The sequence below is a fragment of the Diabrotica undecimpunctata genome, chromosome 5, assembly GCF_040954645.1.
Source record: "Diabrotica undecimpunctata isolate CICGRU chromosome 5, icDiaUnde3, whole genome shotgun sequence".
Classification (NCBI taxonomy): domain Eukaryota; kingdom Metazoa; phylum Arthropoda; class Insecta; order Coleoptera; family Chrysomelidae; genus Diabrotica; species Diabrotica undecimpunctata.
The window spans coordinates 131,061,725-131,083,179 of NC_092807.1; the positions used below are offsets into that span (position 1 = coordinate 131,061,725).

The following is a 21,455-nucleotide window of genomic DNA, read 5'->3' on the forward strand; positions in this document are numbered from 1 at the left end:
GATGAAGTTTCGTCGCGCAGATTGTAATTTTTGGGGGCATTAGTTACATAAACTGTAACAGGATGCTAGCATAACGAATACTACTATCATCACTGATAAATACGCAACGACGCAGGTATGCTAGTAAATGAATACCAACGTAATTATGCCTTCCGATGGGTTTGCTGCACAGAAGAATCTGGTAACGCCAGGCGAAAATAAGTCCCTTCTAGCACCTCACAGGACATCATAATAATTGGAGTTAGCTTTAGCTTTTCTTAGTTAATAAAAAAGGTAATACAATAATGATAACAGTTACATTAAATTATCTAATGTTATTTCTATTTTGGGTACAATTAAAAGATGTGTAGAATAACAAATATAAATGAACAAAGGTACAATAAACGACAAATAAGAAATGACACTTTTTTACTGCACCTTTTGCCACTATACCATTGATGGCATTGATGCATCTTTAACGCCACCATACCATTGATGCATATGTAAGTATTGGTTTCACCAGCATTTTATAAATCAATTACCTATATGTTTGTTTTTTCTTAAGTCCTTCTCTCTATTTGGACTGCCGAATGTAGGCCTCTACTAATTCTCGCCATTCATCTCTGGTGTTTGTAAGACACCAGTAATGTGTTTTCACATTGGTCCTGCAGTTTTGCTCCAGCACATTTGCGGTCTTCCTCGTGGTCTTTTGGCTTCATATGGCCGCCAATTCGCGATTTCTTTATTCCATCGGCCATTCTTAAGACGTTCGTTATGTCCAGCCCTTTTCCATTTCAGTTTAGCTGCGTTTTTGAGTTTTTCTGATCTTCTCCATGTTTATTTTAGTGAATGTCCAGGTTTGAGCTCCACATGTAAGTACAGGTAGGATACAAGAATTAAACAGTTTGGTGCGCAGTCTTTGAGGTATATTTTTATTTTTATGTACGTATGAGAGTCTTTCGAATGCTGCCCATCCCATTTTTACACGTCTGCTTATTTCGGTAGTCTGATTTTCTTTGCTTACCTTGACATTTTGACCCAGATATGTATATTCATCTACGTGTTCTATCACTGTCCCTTGGAAGTTTATCATAGGTTCTGTTCTTCTTTTTATTCTCCTTTACATAAGCAATTTTTATTGTTCATTGGTGGGTTGTTGCTTCTATGAAAGATATTCACTGCATCTCTTGCGCGGTCGTCCGATACCGATACCATTATGGTAACTTTTTTTTAACTGTTGTTTTTCTGTATATAATTTCTTTAGATACTCAATCAATGCATGCTTTTCGATGTGTTTCGAGTCCCCGTCCTTTGACCTTCTCTCTCTGAGTGAATTAAGTGTTTTTATTCGATTATCTTATGTGATATATAAATTGGCGAAATCAATCGCTCATTGAGGCTGTCATTTGACATGTACCTCCACATTGAGTAACGATTAGTTTATTTTTTATGATGTTAGTATCATAATTCTTTTATTTACTAATCTTCTTATTTAAGCAAGTCTTGAAGACGGTTATTTGGTTAAAAATATACAGTTTATTTCTTTATAATAGTGAAAAACACCTGGTAAGACTATCCTTTTTGACGTTAATCTTGATTTGAGTAGATCTGGTCAGACCATTAATAATCGAAGGTTCAGGTAAGTAAGTAATTTCTGGAATAAGGCTTAATAACATAAAATAATACAAATTTACTTGACCAGAAAATATATTAGCTTATTACCAAATGCTAAGTTGTAACAAAAACCAAAACGGTTGCTGTTAACATCGATCCATTCTAAAAAGAAAGCTTTTTAGTCTAATTGTAGTCAACAGCCTTGACCCGAAAAATATGACGACACAATCTGCTAATCAAATCCAAAAAGAGCGTAGAGAGGAAGCGTCGTTTATGGGCAAGGTAGCGGCACAACCGGCGAACGTTCCATCGTGTGTTTGTTGCGACGCAAAAGGCAAGGTCACGTGACTTGCGGCCGACCGGCTGGCGCCTTCAGTCCACAACGTCGAATCGATAGACGCCGACGGAATCTCCATAGCAACGACGCCACGACGCCACGCGGTTCTCATCTGGCAAGTGGCGCCATCACCGACGATTAGAAGTCGTAAACATTTTAAAATTATGGATATTTCCCGATATCGTGTTGTATAGTTGTTAACTTCGGTTACAGTTTCGTGGAACTGATGTTCGCAATAATTATTGTTGTTTATATACACAGACGTAGAAAAACTGTTTTTAGAGGTTTTCTACAGACAACTATTTTTTTTCCAATTTATTCTTAAAATATTATTTTATTAAGGACAGATCCTTCTTGAAATCGTGTCATTGTCGGTCTATTCCTCTACATTATTTAATTGAATAAAAATAGAAAAATCTAGTACTAGCAGGGAGAGTATAAATAATGTGGATAAGTTCTCGCACAGTTAGGACTTGAAGCTAAAACAATAGTGTCTAACTTATATGAGTATTTGAGAAAAACATGATTTCACGCGAAAGTACAAGTCGTTGTAAATGTATGACAGGAGTATCGTCACTTACTGTTACTGTCAAAACAACGATCGGGTAAAGTTCAGGTCCCACAGGCATATCTACGGGGTCGAAAACCAATTGAATTTAATAAGCGTTACATTTCAGAAATAAGACGTACAGTTCATTCTTTTTATTTTAATATAAAAATTCCTACTCAAAATAAAATCTTTTCTGCAATAAAAACTAATGAAATAAGCAGTTACAATTTTCAGTTTTTTATTAAAGCTTGTAAAATGAAAGTATATGTTTCGTTGCAGCAATCTGCTGAGTCAGCTGTTGATTTATCTGTTGTGTCTTTATTAGTTGCGCAAACATATTTCGAGATAATGTCAGGGCATTGATTAATTCCGCTACTAAATCGACTAACTCGGTTATTTGACACTCAGGAGAATTAAATTTTTCTCAAAAATAAACTTCGAATCTTGATAATTGCGTTTCGTTCTGTTTACTGCCCTCAACGCAATACGTAGAATCAATTGCAGAGAAGAATGTATTTTTAACAATATGATTCATGAACTACATGACTTAATGTACTTCTACCAAATAAACACGTTTTGGCATGTTTTAGAAGACATTACGTACATTCAGACCAAACAAGCATCTGCTGTGGCTAGTACCTACTCTTTCTATTGATAGACTAAATAATTGAATATCCTTCTAAAATAAAAAGAATATACTAATTTAGTATCTTACATTTAGTTATATAGTCGCCATTTAGTTATATAGTCGATTTCCGCTCATCCGCCCAGTTGACACATTATTAATGTGAATGGGAAATTAGTTTATAAACGAGATCTAATGTATTATTTTTATTATTATGAGCAATAAAGTGGCTGCGAGGAAACATATCTTCTTAGACGCCACCAATGATCGAATTCCAAATTTCCTAGAATTCGTGATGACCACGTGATTTCAGCTACATTTGACCAGTTACGGCACGTGAATTCTGATTTATAGTTTTATTTAATATTTGCCAGACTATAGTTAGCGCTTAATATGCTATCGGTTCCTTTAATACTACACATCGACGGTTTATTTAGTAAAACAACAAAGCCCTATACTTCTAAATTACTTCTAATTGCACTTTTGGTTTGCGAAAGAGCATGTAAGGTGTAGGTTAGTGCGCTACTAAATGACTAGTAAGACATATGAAGTTGAAACATATTATTTAAAAAGTATACGTATGAATTTTGTAGTACCAAATTTTAATATAATTAATACAAGGGTAATTCTAACGTTTCAATATGAACACATAAAATATGTATATAGTAACAAACAAAACGGTAAATCTAAGCTGTGAGGCGCATGGTGAGCTTCTTTAATCGGAAGATGGTTGGACATCTTCAGTAGGTACTACTGAACAAACCTATACGTGCTAATTAACATGCTTAACTAGGAAACTCGAAAAAGGGGCTACAGTAGAGTTCAACTATATTACCGACTACTAAAAATTCCCTCTGTAGCATGTACGCCTATGGAGGTTTACAGTGGTTATCAATATCTGTACTACATGTTAGAGAACGGTGTTTCTACATTTTTAAAGACCGAAATTAAATAAAACCCATTCTACCGATATTGCCGTTTTATGGTTTTGTTTTGACACGAAACATTTTATGGCAAAGTTACGAGTTTAGAGCTATCACCAATTTGTTTTTGTCCTAGACAAACCGACGACAGAGTGCTTTATAACAATTACGAATAAATATTGATTGGTATAAAATGAGTTTACGAATAAATGGAGAATTTTCTGCCTTACGTACGTGTGAGACTGACTATAATATCATGGTTTTAAGTGGACATTATTCGTACCCGAACATTTGCAACAGTTAACGGAGAAGAAAAATATCTCGGTTGCGAAACTTCGGAGAGTGGTTGGGGGATGTAATTCCTATTAACTATTTGTTTGGCTGCAACTCCTATTAACTAGTTCGTGCTACGGTATATAACATTCAAATAGCTTTGATGGCAGCCAGACTCATGGATAATTCATGTCACTTTTGCACTAATTCGTTTACAATTTTTTTACCGACGCTGACAGTATCTCGGTACACATAAATGTGCACATCATTGTAACTACACAATGAAAATAGGAAACGATAAACATTTAATGTTGGTCTCTCCACCTATTTTCTGAACCATACAACTAAATAAATAAAAATTGTTTTTATGAAATTTTAATAAAATAATATATAGATGGAAATGGAGGCTAAGCGCCATTTTGTAAAATAATTTAAAATGTTATGATATACCAGGTCATACATTATTTGAAAGCTGTTACGTCTCATATTAAGTTATGATTTGTGGTTTATATCTGACTTTGTCGTGCCGTTTGAAAATGACGGCCAACAATTTACCAACAAATTAAAAACTCAAAAGAGGACAAGTTTCACTGTCTTCTTCTTTTTCTTACGCCTTATTGTCTACAAAATTGCCTACACTATTATTTTTTTTAGTCATTGTACCCTCTCGTTATGGCACGATGACTATCTTCATCTTACTTTTTTTTTCCATGCTTAGGTCTCCATTTGATCATTTTACAATTCAATTTTTTGTCTGTTATTCTTGAAATGGACCCTTGTAACCGCACTTAAACTTTGTGGTACTTGCTGTATTATTTGTTCTCTCTCTGAGTTTGTACTATGTATTTTGTTATTGTCCAGGTTTACGTTCCGTACATAATCACTGGCTATACCTATGGCTCGCACAGTCGCATGTTTCTTAATATGTTAGGATGTATTTCAACTTATCAAAGGCTGTTCAGTGTTCATCCCACTGTTACGGGTTTAGGAGATTGGGACCTCGGAAATCTTAATGAAAACTTCAGAGAGGAGATCGAAAAATCGGTGCACCCAAATTCGATTCAGTTAAAATGTTAGAAAATAATTTTTCTAGTAATATTGACCTTAGATAGAAGCATGAACAGAATTGAAACATTGGAAATGTGGATTTATAGACAGATTTATAGACAGATACCTTAAAAAGCAAGAACAACTAATGAGGAAGTACCAAAAAGGGTCCAACTGTTAAACAGAGACTGTTAAGTACCAGAAAATGTTTATCTGGGACCTACAAGTGATCCTTAAAGGCAAAATAGAAGGCCGTAGAGGCGTAGGAAGAAAACGGGTTTCTTGTGTAAAAAACATTCGTGAATGGACTCAGATATCAAAAGCTGGACAATTATTCCATATAACAGAAGATTGGGAAGCCTTCACAGTAGTAATCGCCAACGTCTACACCTTAATTATAATATAAACATTATATATCTGCATGAATGAAAAAGTGGTATCTGATCTTATGATAATTATTGGAAAGGTCTTTGATACCAGTTTATTATTAATAGAACGTTGATATTTTTTATGTGAATCATCACTAATATGTATCTTTTGTTGTAGTTTTATTCTTTTTCCCAAATTTGTACATTTTCAAAATCATAACACTAGCTATGTTCTAGAGAATGCTTGGCTAAGGCTGTAGCAGTTACTATGCTGGTTTGTACACTATTTTATGTGCAACAACCCTATGTAGATACTGGTGTGATTGCCAAACATATATTGAATTGTAATCCTTACAACTTTTTTTTATAAATAACATCCAACTGATGATCTTTATTAACATTGGGTTTAAATGTTGAAAAATATTTTCCGGACGATTTTTTAACGATTTATGTCCAACATTGATGTCATATTTTGCCATTTGACGATTTATGTCCAACATTTTCGACATTTGTTCAGAGAATCCATTAATGTATGGTAAGAATATAATGTGTTTGTTTGATTTAGTGATATTACTATTATTGTTGCTATAGTAGGTATGGTTTATGTTTGGGTCAGACTTTGGAAACAAAACCAAACTACAACAAAAGAGGCATATTGGAGATATGAGATCACTTTATTCTATCCATAATAAAACTGATATCAAAGAACTTTCCAATATGTATCACAATTTAATAAATTGAGTTTTTTAAATACACCATTGGCAGATATTTTAGGGCAGACCTTAAATCACTCGTATTTTGAAGTATCTATCATATGTATTCAGAGTCAGATACCACTTTTGCATTCCATGGTAAACTATCAAAAAAAACAGGCAGACATATATATATATATATATATATATATATATATATATATATATATATATATATATATATATATATCTTCTTCTTTTTATGTAAACATAAATCTGTCTGTTTTTCAATGTGCCTTCGGTAAGTTGTCGTTCCATCGTTTTCGTGGTCTTCCTACTGATCGTCTTAATATTGTGGAACCATCTCTTGCCGTCTTTACTACTCTGTTTGTTGTCATTCGGCTTATATGATCGTTCCATTCTACTCCTCTATTTCTTACCCAGTTCTTGATGTTCTCCACCTTGCATCTACGTGGTATATATATTACCTCTTGTTAGTACAAAATCGATATCAAGGAATCACTGTAAGTGTTTATTTCTATTGCAAATCTAATATAAATGGTTTTAATTGATGCCGTTCACAAATAACATATGTACAAAACAACAAAATGTTCATTAGGCCAAACAAAATGTTTAAATTGTTAATAAACAAATAGTTGGAACGCGGAGAATGAATTTGTGATATAAATCATTTTGTGTCATTTAATAACCAGATTAAATAAACAGATTACGGGATTTTCACTAGCTAGATTTATTATTAATAAAATATTCTAATTAAATAGAGAAATGATTGACGCAGAACACCATAAATGCATTCGGCGTCCGAGCTGCGTCTCTCTTTACAAATTTTGAAGTCATCAGAGAATAGTGGATATCATGACAGCTGAAATGTGGAAACTATGCAGTACTTTGAATATTAATTTATTTATACAATACTACACAGCTACACATACTACACATACTACACAGTAAAAATTTGAGAGAAATCTGACGAATCACCAATCATGCAGTATATTAATGAAGCAGATAAATACTCACATCGATCATGAATGACGTTTTAATTGACGTGCAATAATTCAATATTTAAATAAGATTCAAAAGTTAACCAATTGACATCACAATATAGTATGAGAAATAAGTTAAATAAAATTTTATCACACAATTTCGAACTATCTTACTTGGATTTAAAAATTTAACTCATCTTAACACAACTCAACTAACAATATAATTTTAGGATATTGAGTGAAATTCCCAAAATCAAAATAGTTAACCAACTTTCTTGTCTCGAATGTAATGGGCAGTATATAGGGCAAATATTGCAGAGGTTGAAACAAATAATTAGAGCTTCTCTTGAAGATAGCCCTGGAGGTGCCAGAGCCAATGGAATCATCATTAACAATATAAGATATGCCGATGACACCGTAGTATTAGCAGAATCAGAAGACCAACTAAAAATATTGATGAACATATTGTCAGAAGGAAGTCACAGGCTGGGCTTGGACATTAACGTTTCCAAAACCATAATTCTGGTACTTATAACAAAAAAACCCCATGAACAAGTTACACCTAACATACAAATAAATGGTATCACCTTTCAGAGTTCCCAAAGCTTCATATACTTACCTGGGCAGAGTCTTAACTTAATAGTCAACTAGAACTAGACCACTCAAAAGAAATTAGAAGAAGCATTGAAATAGCAAGATCTGGTTTCATGAATATGAGTAAAATGCTCTGTAACCCCAAGCTATCAATCTCAATAAGATTGAGAACACTAAAGTGTTATGTGTGGTCACTATTACTATATGGCTGTGAGACTTGAACATTAAAACAGTATGACGTCAACAAATTAAATTCATTTTAAATGTGGATGTACCGCCGAATGCTACGAATAAGCTGGACCAGCAGAACTACGAATGAAGAAGTACTGAGAGCAATGAACACACACCCTCATCTGGTCGATACTATCAAAATTAGAAAGACGTAATATCTAGGACACATAATGCGCCATAGGGAATTTGAGCAGCTCCAGGTAATATTAGAAGGCAAGGTTGAAGGTAAAAGGGGCATAAGACGAAAATCTTGGCTACGAAACATCAGAGATTGGACCCACACAAGAGGAAATGAATTAATTCATCAAGCCCAGAACAGAGAGAAATTTGCAATATTGATCGCCAACCTATACAGAGAAGGCACTTAGGAAACAAAGAATAATGTAAAGAATAAAAAAACTTATTGCAAAAGAGAGAAAAGTTCTTGTGTAGTAGCACAGCATTCCGTCACAACAAGGCCACACATTTAATTTATCAGATGCCAAGATCATTGATATAGAAAATAACTATAAAAAATAACTATTTCTCGAAATGTACTACATAGAAAAAAACAAACAGACAATTAAGACAGACACATGAAAGTTAAGCGACATCTATTGTAATATTTTAAAATTCTGAAAAACTAAAAATATCAAAAAAATCTTGTGCGATAGTAGTAGTACAAGCACAGAATGTACACTAGACAATTAAAAATTGCTAATAAATATGTTGACAACTAAACCCGAATTAAGCACTAAATAATAAATTTAAAATAATTATAATAAAAAGCTCGGGTATAAATCTATAACGTAATAAATCATATAAATTGGCTTGGTCGAATACCAAAGTTTGACTATATTTTTGTACTGTGTACGGGAACTTAATCAAATTGTAGCAAATTGGGATTAAAAATTAGTGGAATTATTGCAGATAGAATTTTACTGCGCCAGGTCATAACTCACGTATATTCAAAATGCAAGCGAATAATTGCATGCACAGGTGGACAAAAATTTTAATGAAATGGGATGGGGAAAGTTCGTGCAATGACGCTTCGGATGTTTTACGTCATATTTTCGCCAAACAGATGATTTCACGATTCTATAATCAAGTTATGCGTGACAAATTTTTTGCAAGGCTGTGCACCAGTATATTCTCAGAGACTAGAAAAAATGTCATTCAAAGATATATAATTTTGACATTATTTTAGATAACTACAATGCTGTATACATAAGTCTTGATAGAGAGGAGATAAGATTAAGATTCAAATTTACAACTAAAAATATATACGATAGAAGGTATCCTGAACTAACCAACAATCGTGAATAATTAAATATTATAATTCTTGGTCGAAAAGCACATATTTATGTAAAATAAACAACTCGAGAAGAAATGATGGACGACAGAAGAAGGCAAAATAATATCAACATAACTCAGTATCAACAGCTGCATAATCAAATAAGATAGAAAATAAGAGAAGCTAAAGAGACTTATTTCGCTGGAAAATGCCAAGAAATAGAAGACTTACAAAACAAATATGATAACTTCAATCTCCATAAGAAAGTTAAAGAATTAGCTGGGGTAGCAAAACAAAAAACCTCAAGCATACTAATGGACAAACAAGAAAACATTTTAGTGGAGACAGAACAAAAATTAGAAAGATGGAAAGAATATATAGAGGAATTATTCCATGACGAGAGACAGGAAAATACATATGAAGATAATCAGAGTAAAGACGAGGGACCCGAAATAACAAAGTCAGAAGATATGCATGCAGTAAAGTCCATGAAAAAGAATAAAGCTGCTGGTCCAGATGAAATACCAAGTGGATTGCTAAAACTGGTCAATGAAAAAAACATAGAACTTTTAGTCCAACTACTGAACACAATCTATTCCACAGGAATCAATCCACGTGAAATGCTGACATCAACATTTATTTGTCTACCAAAGAAAGTAAATGCCGAAGAATGTAGTGATTATGGAACCATCAGTCTAATGTCACATACAAAAACCCTGCTAAAAATCATCCATAATAGAATACACGCTAAGCTGGAGATATATTAGTGATTCCCAGTTTGGATTTCGGAATGGAATGGGCACAATAGAAGCACTATTTTCTTTTAACGTGCTGACCCAAAGATGTTTGGATGTTAATCGAGATCTTTATGTATGCTTTATAGACTACAACAAGGCACTCGATAAGGTAAAACATGACCGACTTATAGAAGTACTCAAAAACAAGAATCTGGATGTGAGGGATGTAACATTGATATCAAATTTATACAACAGCCAACGATCAAATGTGAAAATTGGAAGAGACTTGTCAAAAGAAGTGGAGATAAGGAGAGGGGTCAGGCAAGGTTGCATACTGTCGCCGTTATTGTTTAATGCTAAAGTGAACGGAAGTTTAATTAACAACACTAAGTATGCCGACGATACAGTCATAATAGCCGACAAATTGGAAGACTTACAAGGAATTATGAACAAAATATTAACATATAGTGGAGAATACGGACTCTCTCTTAACATCAAAAAAACCAAATTCATGAAAATTAGCAAGAACAACAATACAAACGAAATATTAACGATAGGCGGCCAGCAGATTGAGAGAGTAAAGAGATATACTTACTTGGGAACGATAATCACAGAAAATAACGATTATACTGCAGAAATAAGAGTCATAATTGAAAAAGCACGTGCCAACTTCGTGAAAATAAAAAAGATTTTATGCAGCAAATATGTGAGATTGGCCCTCAGAATAAGGATAATTATTACTACCATAGTAGAGTACACAGTGTACTCTACTATGGAGCTGAATCATGGACAATAAACCGGAATACAATAAATCGACTTAACGCGTTTGAAATGTGGACGATGTTAGAAGATTGTTAAGGATTCCATGGGTAGATAGAGTCACGAATACAGAAGTGTTAAGGAGAATAGGCAGAAAGAGGGAAATGGAAAATACAGCAAAAGAAAGGAAATTACAATATCTCGGACATCTGATGAGAGGCAAAAGATACAACATCTTGAAACTCATAATTCAAAGAAAAGTAGAGGGTAGGAGAAGCGTAGGCAGAAGACACGTTTCCTGGTTGAAGAACCTGAGAGAATGGTTTGGTTGCAGCTCAAGGCAATTGTTCAGAGCAGCTGCCTCGAAGGTCAGAATAGCCATAATGATTGCCAACCTTCGTCGCGGAGATGGCACTTAAAGAAGAAGAGAAAGCAATGATAATGGATAAAGGTTGTTTGACTAGAATATGCGGCTCTTTGTCCTTGTAGTATACTCGCCAGATCTCCAAGCAGGGATAACAGGCATTAACAGGGATCTGATAATGGTCTAATATGACCAAAAACGTTGTGAAACATTATTAACCTTTTGGGTAATTTAAATTTTTTAATAAATATATACCATTTCACATCAGAATTTTTTACTTTATCGTTTAATTTTTTTTTGAATTAAACTAGCTTGGAAGAAGATAATTAGAAATATCGACAACCTTAATCTCATTTTATGTAGATCCTATTAATTGATACTATGGTTATCGTCTAAGAATGAAAACGTATTCGCAAAATTAAGTTATTAAGAAGAGCGGGCTTCGCAATCTCAATCTGCATGAGATTTCTTTGTGATACGCCTTTCGGTTCTCTACTGAATTCAGATCAGATTTATCAGTAAATCGAACGAATACACCGAATTTATCTAGTATTGCTGTAGAAAACGGTATGCGCACTCCACTTGTACGTGTTAAGATTCCAACATTGCACCCTTGTTTTGTCACTAAATTACACAGGAGACAGTAATCTCTTTAGACAGCTACTAATTTAGTGCCGCCGTTCCACCCCCTACGTTGCACCTTACTCAGCTATTTATCGCTCTATTAGCGTCCTCAGGTTTTGCACCATCCTGAAACTTCTCCTGTACAGCGATGAAGAAAATTAAGGTTTCCGGTTTACAAAAGCTTGGTGCAACGCCGAGAAAAAATCTTACTTCGAAATAGTTTAACTAGTCCCTAATGATAGAAGAACAACAAAAGCTGTTTGTGTTCCGATAATAATCAAAATACACTCATTTACAAATATTTAAGACTCGACAGTTTTTAATATTTCTTATAAATAGTATTAATAAACAAGATGACTCAAATTTTTTGTATTCTACTGCACATTATTCACGAATTATTTTTTACATTACCTTGCTTTTCGACAGAATTTAAAATCATGAAATTAAGCCGCTTATCCCTTTACAAAACGATACATTAAACAACATCAAACGGAGACCGCAATATGAAAACTCACAGATAGGTTCACATACTGACCACTCGCAATATTATTACATACTGACCTATAGGAATGTTGAGTTTTGACAATAGTGTGTTTAATTAAAACAAATTGTATTTAATGATCAGTTTATACCGATATTAAAATTCACGAATAGGAAACGAATTTGCTTCGTAACACTGTAAGTCTTTCTTGTGGCACCTTAATAATTTACTATTTTTCTTGGGAATCAGCTACAATTTTACTTTAAAATAAGTTTATTTGGACGTTTTGATATTTTGTATTTTGAACACGATTTCCCAAGTGGAAATCAAGACATTTGAATAAACTTATTTTAAGTAAAATTTGGCTTATTACCAATAAAAATAGTAAGCTGTCTTAGTAAATGTAAATGTGTGTGTGTCTTAGCACATTTTTAAAATGCTAAAAAGACGACAGGTAAAATAAAAACAATAGGTTTGGCAAAGATGTTGAACCTCTCCTCTTCAATTGATTCCACGATTCAATGTTCGAGAAGGTATTTCGGGGACCTAATATTGCTATGTCTTTATAAATATGTTTTTCTTATTTCCTATCGATACAAGCGCATAAATACCTTAAATTCTTTACCATACTGTATAAACCTTTTATCGAAAAAATAGGCTAAAAAATTATCTTACTTATGTGATTTATGTGGATCTACCTGTTTTTTGTTATGAAGAATCTCGCTTATTACTGCTCACATTCAATTTAGTTTAACACCGCCATGCAAAAATAATTTCGTAACGTATGCCACTACTGATTTATTTAATGTAAATTCAGTTTTATCCCAGTTAAACTGGCAATCTATTTTTCTTAATCACTCAGATGCATCGTCAATGTGGGACTCTGTTCTTCATACTGCTATTACAACAATTTCTGATCATACAACCGAACGACAGGTGTACAGAAATCAACTAAAACCTTTGACTAAGTTCTCATCTACCCATTTAATTCGACATAAGCGAAAGCTTTGGCGAAGATATAAACTTACTGGTTCCTTTGATGATTTTTTCGCCCACCCTAATTTTTCCAACCGAGTCAAACAATATTTGCTAAAGTTAAGAACAGAATTTAAAGAAACTATCACTTCAAGTGGTAATAGTAAAAAAGTTTATCGGTACATTCGCACATCTTCATCTTCTGAAGTCTCCATACCATTACTTCAAAAAGCTGACGGGTCTTTATGTTCTTCGAATAACGAATGTTCGGAATGTTTATCGTTATTCCATTTTCAGGTTTTTACAGATGAACCTAACGATACCATTTCTCAAATAATGTGCCCACGTTTGTCTAAAACTCTTGACAATATATCTTTTACACCGGATGCAATTAAACGTCATTTATGAAAACTACGCAATAATTCATTACCTGGATTAGACGGACTCACCTCCTTTTTCCTCAAACAATGCGCAGAATCTGTAGCCATCCCTAAACCTCTTATAATGATATTCAAGAAAGGAAATAAACGTGATTGCAATAATTATCGTCCAATCAGCGTGATTCCTATTGTCGGCAAGGTCATGGAATCGATTATTATTATAAGCTATGTCTGAGTTTTTTCTTGAAGAAAGTGTTATCGCTCACCAACAGCATGGCTTTTTCAAAGGTCGTTCAACGATCACAAACTTACTTCATTGTGTAAATGATTGGTCATTATAACAATCGGAATCTTGTCGATGTAGTCTACTTAGACTTCTCCAAACCTTTCGATCGTGTTCCAAAACGTCGATTACTAGCAAAATTGGATCACTATGGTATCCGCGGAAGGTTAAACATTTGGATTCAAGATTTTCTATCCGATAGATACTTTAGGGTTCGTGTTGGGGAAGACCACTTACTAAATAAGCCAGTCAAGAGTGGGGTCCCACAAGGATCAATACTTGGACCGCTACTTTTTTGTGTCTACACTAGTGATTTTCCGTTCATTGTATCCAGTAAAGTTTCCATTTACGCTGATGACACCAAATTATATGTGAATACAACTATTCACAAACATGTTCTTCAACACGATCTTGATGCAATATTCAAATGGTCCTCAGAATGGTTACTTCTGCTTAACATTGAAAAATGCGTTGTTTTACATATCGGCAAAAATAACCCATCACTGCCGTACTTTATTAATGGACATCCCTTAAACTCGGTAACCTCCTACAACGATCTCAGAGTGATAATTAGTAGTGACTTAAATTGGTCTGATCACATAGTGTAGGTGTGTAAACGTGCAAACTCGGAACTGTTTTTGATCCGTAAATGTTTTACACGTACATCACTAACCTCTATTAGTAAACTTTTCTCAATATACGTTAGACCTATGCTTCAGTTTGCCAGGCCAATGTGGAATCCAGATCTGTCGCAATAAAATCCTACTTGAAAATGTTCAGCGTAAAGCCTCAAGACTGGCATACGGCCGTGTAAGACTTTATGAAGACAGACTATCCATGGCTCGTCTTACGACATTCGAGCAGCGACGTCTTCGAAGTAACCTAGTTATGTCCTTCCGTATTTTAAAACATAATTTTTTGGGAACCTAAACACAATATTCACTTTGAATCAAGACGAAAGATTAAGAGACCATCGTTACAAAATAAAGAGGGAACAAACTACTGCAAGATGCACGGTGAACTTCTTGCCAAATAGAATCTTCAATATCTGTGACAATTTTGATCAAGACACCATATCGGCAATTAGTGTTAATTTTATTTATAGGATTGTGTTATTTTCGGACCGCATTATTTATTTATTGTTTCACAATTTTTGTATGATGTACTTAATTGTTTAACTTTACTTAACTTTATATTGGTATTAGTTTTATAAGGATATTTTTTTTGCTTCTTGGGCATAATATGAGCTCGCTTCTCTGCCCTTATTTGTTATGTAATAATAATAATAATATATCATAAGCATACCAAGTCACCGAGGGCTCGATAACACGGTAAGAGTCCCACCAGAGCTTAATCCTTTTGATACCGTAGGTATCTGGGATGAGTGAATGTTCCCCTTAGAGGAGTGTGAGCCGTATGGCTAAATCTGGGATAATAATAATAATAATAATCTACTAATCTGCTGTTATAATAGTTAATAGCCAAAAGTGTACTTACTAAATACGTTGTTACTAAATACTCCTGCCAAATAATTTACCTGTAACAAGAGAAAATGTTGAGGTTAAAAAAAATTGTAGCGTGATGAAATGTTGCATATAAATTGTGCCGTTCCATAAAAAGTAAGGTAAATAATAAAAAAACAAAAGGGAAACTCATACATTTCTAAAGTAATCATTTTTGTTTTTGTTATTCTCCGAGAATAATGAGAAAAATATCCCATATAAGAATTTTTTCACATCATTCATTCATTAATGCACCTCGTTCGGTTTTTCAAATGAAAATAAAACGACTGTTTTCCGACTTGGTGGGTCAGTCGGACTATCTAAAAAGCCGGAATTGTGCTGATGAAGCTAAAATTTTGTTTTCATCACAACCGGCTTATACGTTGTAGGAATGTTGGACGTTGTTATAAAAACGATTAACTGAGAATGCAATATTAACGGATAATAGTATGAACGCAAATCAGGGGTATTATATCCTCTGAAGCAGAATTTTCGTCCAATTCATGACGATCAAAAGGGGGATTGGAATTTTTTATTTACGAGCTTGTATGAACGAGAATAATAATCTGTTTCCTATCGCTTGAACCACTGTATTTCATATTTTTGGACGCCGCCGATGAAGCCAATTATTTTTATTAAAAACAATTTCAAATTTTATACCGTAATGTAATTTGTTTGATCTCGAAACGTTGGATTTTGATTATATTATGTCAATACCAACGTTAAATTTTTATTTGTTTTTAATCCGCTTTTTTATAACAAAGACAGATTACCAATTTTAATAAACCTTTATATATAGCCATAAAAACATGAAATTTTTCATTTGATTTTGGTCTATAACAATATAAATATATAAATATGTATATAATATATTTTTACATTTACATTTATTAATATTGTTCTGAAGCTATTTTCTTGTGGCATTTTAAATTAATTACTATTTAAATGGGAATAAGCCACAATTAATGGTTAAAATACGTTTATTGACGTTTCAATTTCCACTTCGGAAATCGTTCTCAAAATACAAACATTAGTAAATTAAACAAATTTTGTTTTTTGTTACTTAGTGAAAAATTCTTCTAATACTTTAATTTATTATGAGGTTTTTTCCTGGTTTTTCCCTCATAATTTACTATGGAATCACTAACAGGAGAATTTTACTGTCATCATGGCATGTATTTGTTTTTTTAAAGACGAATTACATGTTATGATCTTTTCTGACGGATATTCTCAAGTTGATTTCATGTAATCGAATGAACTATCTTATAAGTAAAGTCGTCCCAGGAACGCAACTCAACAATATTGGCAATATCATTTTAAAATCGTCTACTTTAAAATGTATAATGTATGTCTGAATTGTCAATATAGATGAGTCAGAATTCAGATATAAAAAATTAAAAGAATAGATAGCCCCTATCAGGTATACTATTCACTTTACAGTGTTATCATTTTAATATCCAACGTTCTGACGTTGTAAGTTAATAATAATGAATTCACAACCAACAGTTTTGTTTGTGATGTCTAACCTAAATTTTATTGTAACCTCGGAAACCTTTTTTGGATGGTGCTAGAAAGGTCACCAATAGAGACACTGCGGACGGCAGCCAGATGGTTGGTGGAGAGCGAGTCGTGGGTTCGAAACTAGCTTCTGGAACTAGGAATGGGTCCAACGGACGAAATAAGTAAAGATACAATAAGAGATATTGGAAAAGATACAGAAATAAACAAAAAGATAGATGGGTAAAATTACCAAAGATAAGATAAGATAGGAAACAGGCCGCCACTTATTAGAAAATTAAGAAATCTTAGAAAAGAAAAGAGATAAGGAAAGATATTTGGGTTCAGAGATCAAACCCAAGAAAGGATATCAACTGTTAATTATTAAATAAATTTGGTTAACACTCTACATAAACAAAAAATAAATATATAGGGTATTATACTTAATTACCTACGAAACTTAATCAGCCTGATCTTTCTACTGGTCAAAGGTATAGTTATATTTAAAGGTATAAAGCAAATATATCAGAGAACTTTGTTAGGAGTCGACAAATAAAATACATACGTAAAACAATAACAATATATTAAACAACAACAAAATTACGACGCTGCTGAATGCAATACAAGTAATAAAAATACACAAACAACTATGAAATGGTGGTAGGTATACATATAAAAATAAGCAGAAATATAATTAGAAAATACCTTTACAAAGATATAAGTGTATTACAATCATGCACAAACAAAGTTTTGGCGTATCTCGAGATATTACAGAAAAAAAATGAATAAAAAATTATAACAAACACCAAAGATAACAAAAATTAATAAAATCTAAATTTACAAAAATACAAAAAAGTTACTAAAGTGAAAACATAAAAATTTAACCAAACCGCACTTGGTTAAGTCGATTATTTAATTCGTAATAAAATACTGACTGTTCTTTAAATTTAATGCAAAATTCAGTAGTTACTCTCAACTACATTTAAAGACATGTATGATCGTTAGATACGTCCAGATAATGGAAGATGATATGCTGCCATACCATGTTACTCGCCAAGATAAGTGGAGATACTTAGATTATAGTATAATATATAATAGTCTCCCGTTTTATACCGCTGTCGCGGCTTTGGGAGTATAGCAGGGTAGTCTGCTATATCTAGGGCCTACGGTATACAAGGAAGGTAACATGGCCAGTGCTACGCTTCAACCGTCTATTATTACCCCTAGTTTTACCCAAGGTACTCATTTTTATTCAGGCTGAGTCGACCTGGGGCCTATAGACATTTTTAAAATGTCTAGATGTTCTTGCCGGCGGTGGGATTCGAACCCCGGACCACCGGCTTGCGAGGCAAGCATCCTACCGCTTGCGCTACGCAGGCCCCTTAGATTATAGTAACTTACGGTAATTCCTGAAGACTGCTGCATTAAGTCACTGAAGTTAATACTATACTGGTATTAAACACTGAATTTAATTACCCTTAAAAGTGCTTTACAACTATACTTAATCTAATATAGTGTAAGATAAAAAAACTCTAATAAACAAGTGTATACACACTTATAAAGAAAATGCACAGAGACGGTAAGGTAGCAGATACGATAATGTGAGTTAAGCGTCTTAACTCGACGAATGCCCACCCGTAAGTAACACTTGGTTCCTCTCAAATTTTACCAAACTATCCAAGAAAAGGTGAGGGTATCTCTCCCCCCCCCCCCAAAATGATAGGCCAGCCTGTATCTATTTCTGAGAAGGTAAGGTTATAACGTAACAGGTTATAACTTTTTGAGGACGTTTAATTCAGTAAACAACACTTCTGTGCTGGTTTTCCTGCACCCAATACCTCGGTTATGGAAGGATTGTGTCTCCCTACTAACGAAACAGAAGATTCATCAGCGAATAAAATATTTTTTACGAATATTTAAAATTCTTGTAACCGTGCTTTTTCCATTACAGTCACCACATCTAACTCTCTAGCAACGCTTCTAGTTGAAAGTGTTGAACCTATCTCGATTCTTGCACACATTTTTGTATCCCGGTATTCTCTTTCCTCAACTTTTTCTGTGATACTTCTTGAGCATGACATTTTCTGCAATTTTTGAGGCAATAATAACTCTTAAATTTTTTAACAATATTTTAAAGTGACTGTACGCAAGGAATTGGTCTCCCCTCAAAAAATACAGGAAATAAATAAAACCATTTTATTATTTGAACCTTTTCTGCGGGCGTATAAACAGACATGTTGTTTACAAAAATAAATTAAAAATCTACGCTGTTATTGCTTTAAACAACCACTGTATAAGGGCAAATCATTGGCGAGGGGGCAACGGAGGTTCGTGGAAAGTCGACGGCGCACAGTGTTAAACTTAACGTACTGTACTGTATATATGTATACATGTACATGATAGACTCTGACGTAAGGCTATCGTTCTTTTAGTGGATGATGTACATACAAATAAGCATATGTACCCATCACAACTACACTGCACACGTCAATGAAATCCCTAAGGGCTCTTTGTACATTATTCGGTAATAATACCTCAATTTCTCTAATGCCAAATAATACGGCTTGATTAGCTCATCCATTGTAGTAAATTTTACCTTGTGACTAGTTAGTTGGTATTAGATTATTACGATTTGATTAAACCAATAATGAAATTGGTATACTAGTACAACGTATTATGCAAAACCCAAACTAAATCGATGCGGTACATACGCTGTACCGTTCAATTAATATTGCCTTGTAATAATTCTTAGCTGAACATACCTTAATGCATGTACAATATGCTGAACAAATCAATTTAAGCAATTACTTATCAAAATTATAAAGTTACACTTATACCATTCTATGTTTGTAGTGTGACTAGATTTTAACTACTGATCTGAATGGTTTAAAACTGTGAATATTATCCAATTACACAATCTAATATTTACACATTTATAACGGGGTCCAGAAACAGGACATATACCAACAGACTGGCTACTGTGAACATTTGTAATGATACCGAAAAAAATAAATGCCGAACAGTGTGGCGATCATCGCACTTTCAGTCTGATGAGTCATGTACTGAAAATTTTCCTAAGAATACTGCACTCGAGAATTTACAACAAAATAGAAGTACAACTAAGTGAAACAAATTTGGTTTCAGAAACAACCTCGGAACCAGAGAAGCACTCTTCAGTTTGCAGGTCATGGTTCAAAGATGTAAGATTATAGAACAACCAGTATATATGTGTTTTATCGACTTCGAAAAGGCCTTTGACCGAGTAAACCATGACAAACTTATAGGTGTCTTGCAACAGGTGGGAATTGATGACCGAGACCTCCGTATTATTAAAAATTTGTATTGGCATCAATGTGCAAACATACGAGCTGGACACAACACGACGGAAGCAGTGGAAATACGACGTGGAGTGAGGCAAGGATGTATTCTATCGCCTCTACTTTTTAATATCTACTCCGAACTTATTTTCAAAGAAGCCTTAGTTGAAGATACAGGCATTAAAATTAACGGAATTAATGTCAACAATCTCAGATATGCAAACGACACGGTACTTATTGCCTCCAATGAAGAAGACCTGCAACGACTTATAAACAGGGTAACCGAAGCATGTAATGAATATGGGCTAAAACTTAATACTTCTAAGACAAAACTTATGGTTGTCAGCAAAACGGAGTTACAATCAAAGAACATCAGAGCGTATGGAATAGAGTTAGAAAGAGTCCACAATATTACCTACTGAAACGTTAACGATAACTGGGATATAAATAAAGAAATAAGAATACGCATTGAAAAAGCCAGAGCCGCCTTCTATAAATTAAAGGAAATTCTAATTAATAGAGATATTACGTTAAAACTTAAAGTCAGATTAATACGCTGCTACATATTCTTCACAATGCTCTATGGCATGGAGAGCTGGACCCTTAAGACGGGTACACATTTGCGAGCAGAACTGTTCGCGAACCGTTTGTGAACGCTATATTCGTTAATGTGTACGGCAGAAAAAACCGCTTGCGTACTGTTTCATCGTGACTCGTCGCGAACCAAATTGTTGCGGTTTATTTCACGACTTCAAAGGAAGCTCGGCTTTCAGTTTGGACGGCGCTTACTAGACGCAGCGAACATTTTTATTGTGTCATCAAATCGACATTGTGTGAATGACGTGTTCCTTCCTAGAGAGACGTGAGAAAACAGTAAACTGATTATTGTCATGGACGTATAAATAAAGATAAAATCTTTATTTATACGTCGATGATTACTGTACATAATTTTATTTTTGTTAAACAAGCAAAAACAGGAACATAAATCAGTACCCAAATTATAAATAAAATGAATCATTTCGCACA

General features: G+C 33.8%; 1 protein-coding gene across 1 annotated transcript in view; it reads right to left on the reverse strand.

Annotated features, from left to right (window-relative positions):
- LOC140441799 (uncharacterized) overlaps positions 1–21,455 on the reverse strand; it is a 591,049-nt gene that overhangs the window by 270,608 nt on the left and 298,986 nt on the right. The gene's annotated exons all lie outside the window — the stretch shown is intronic.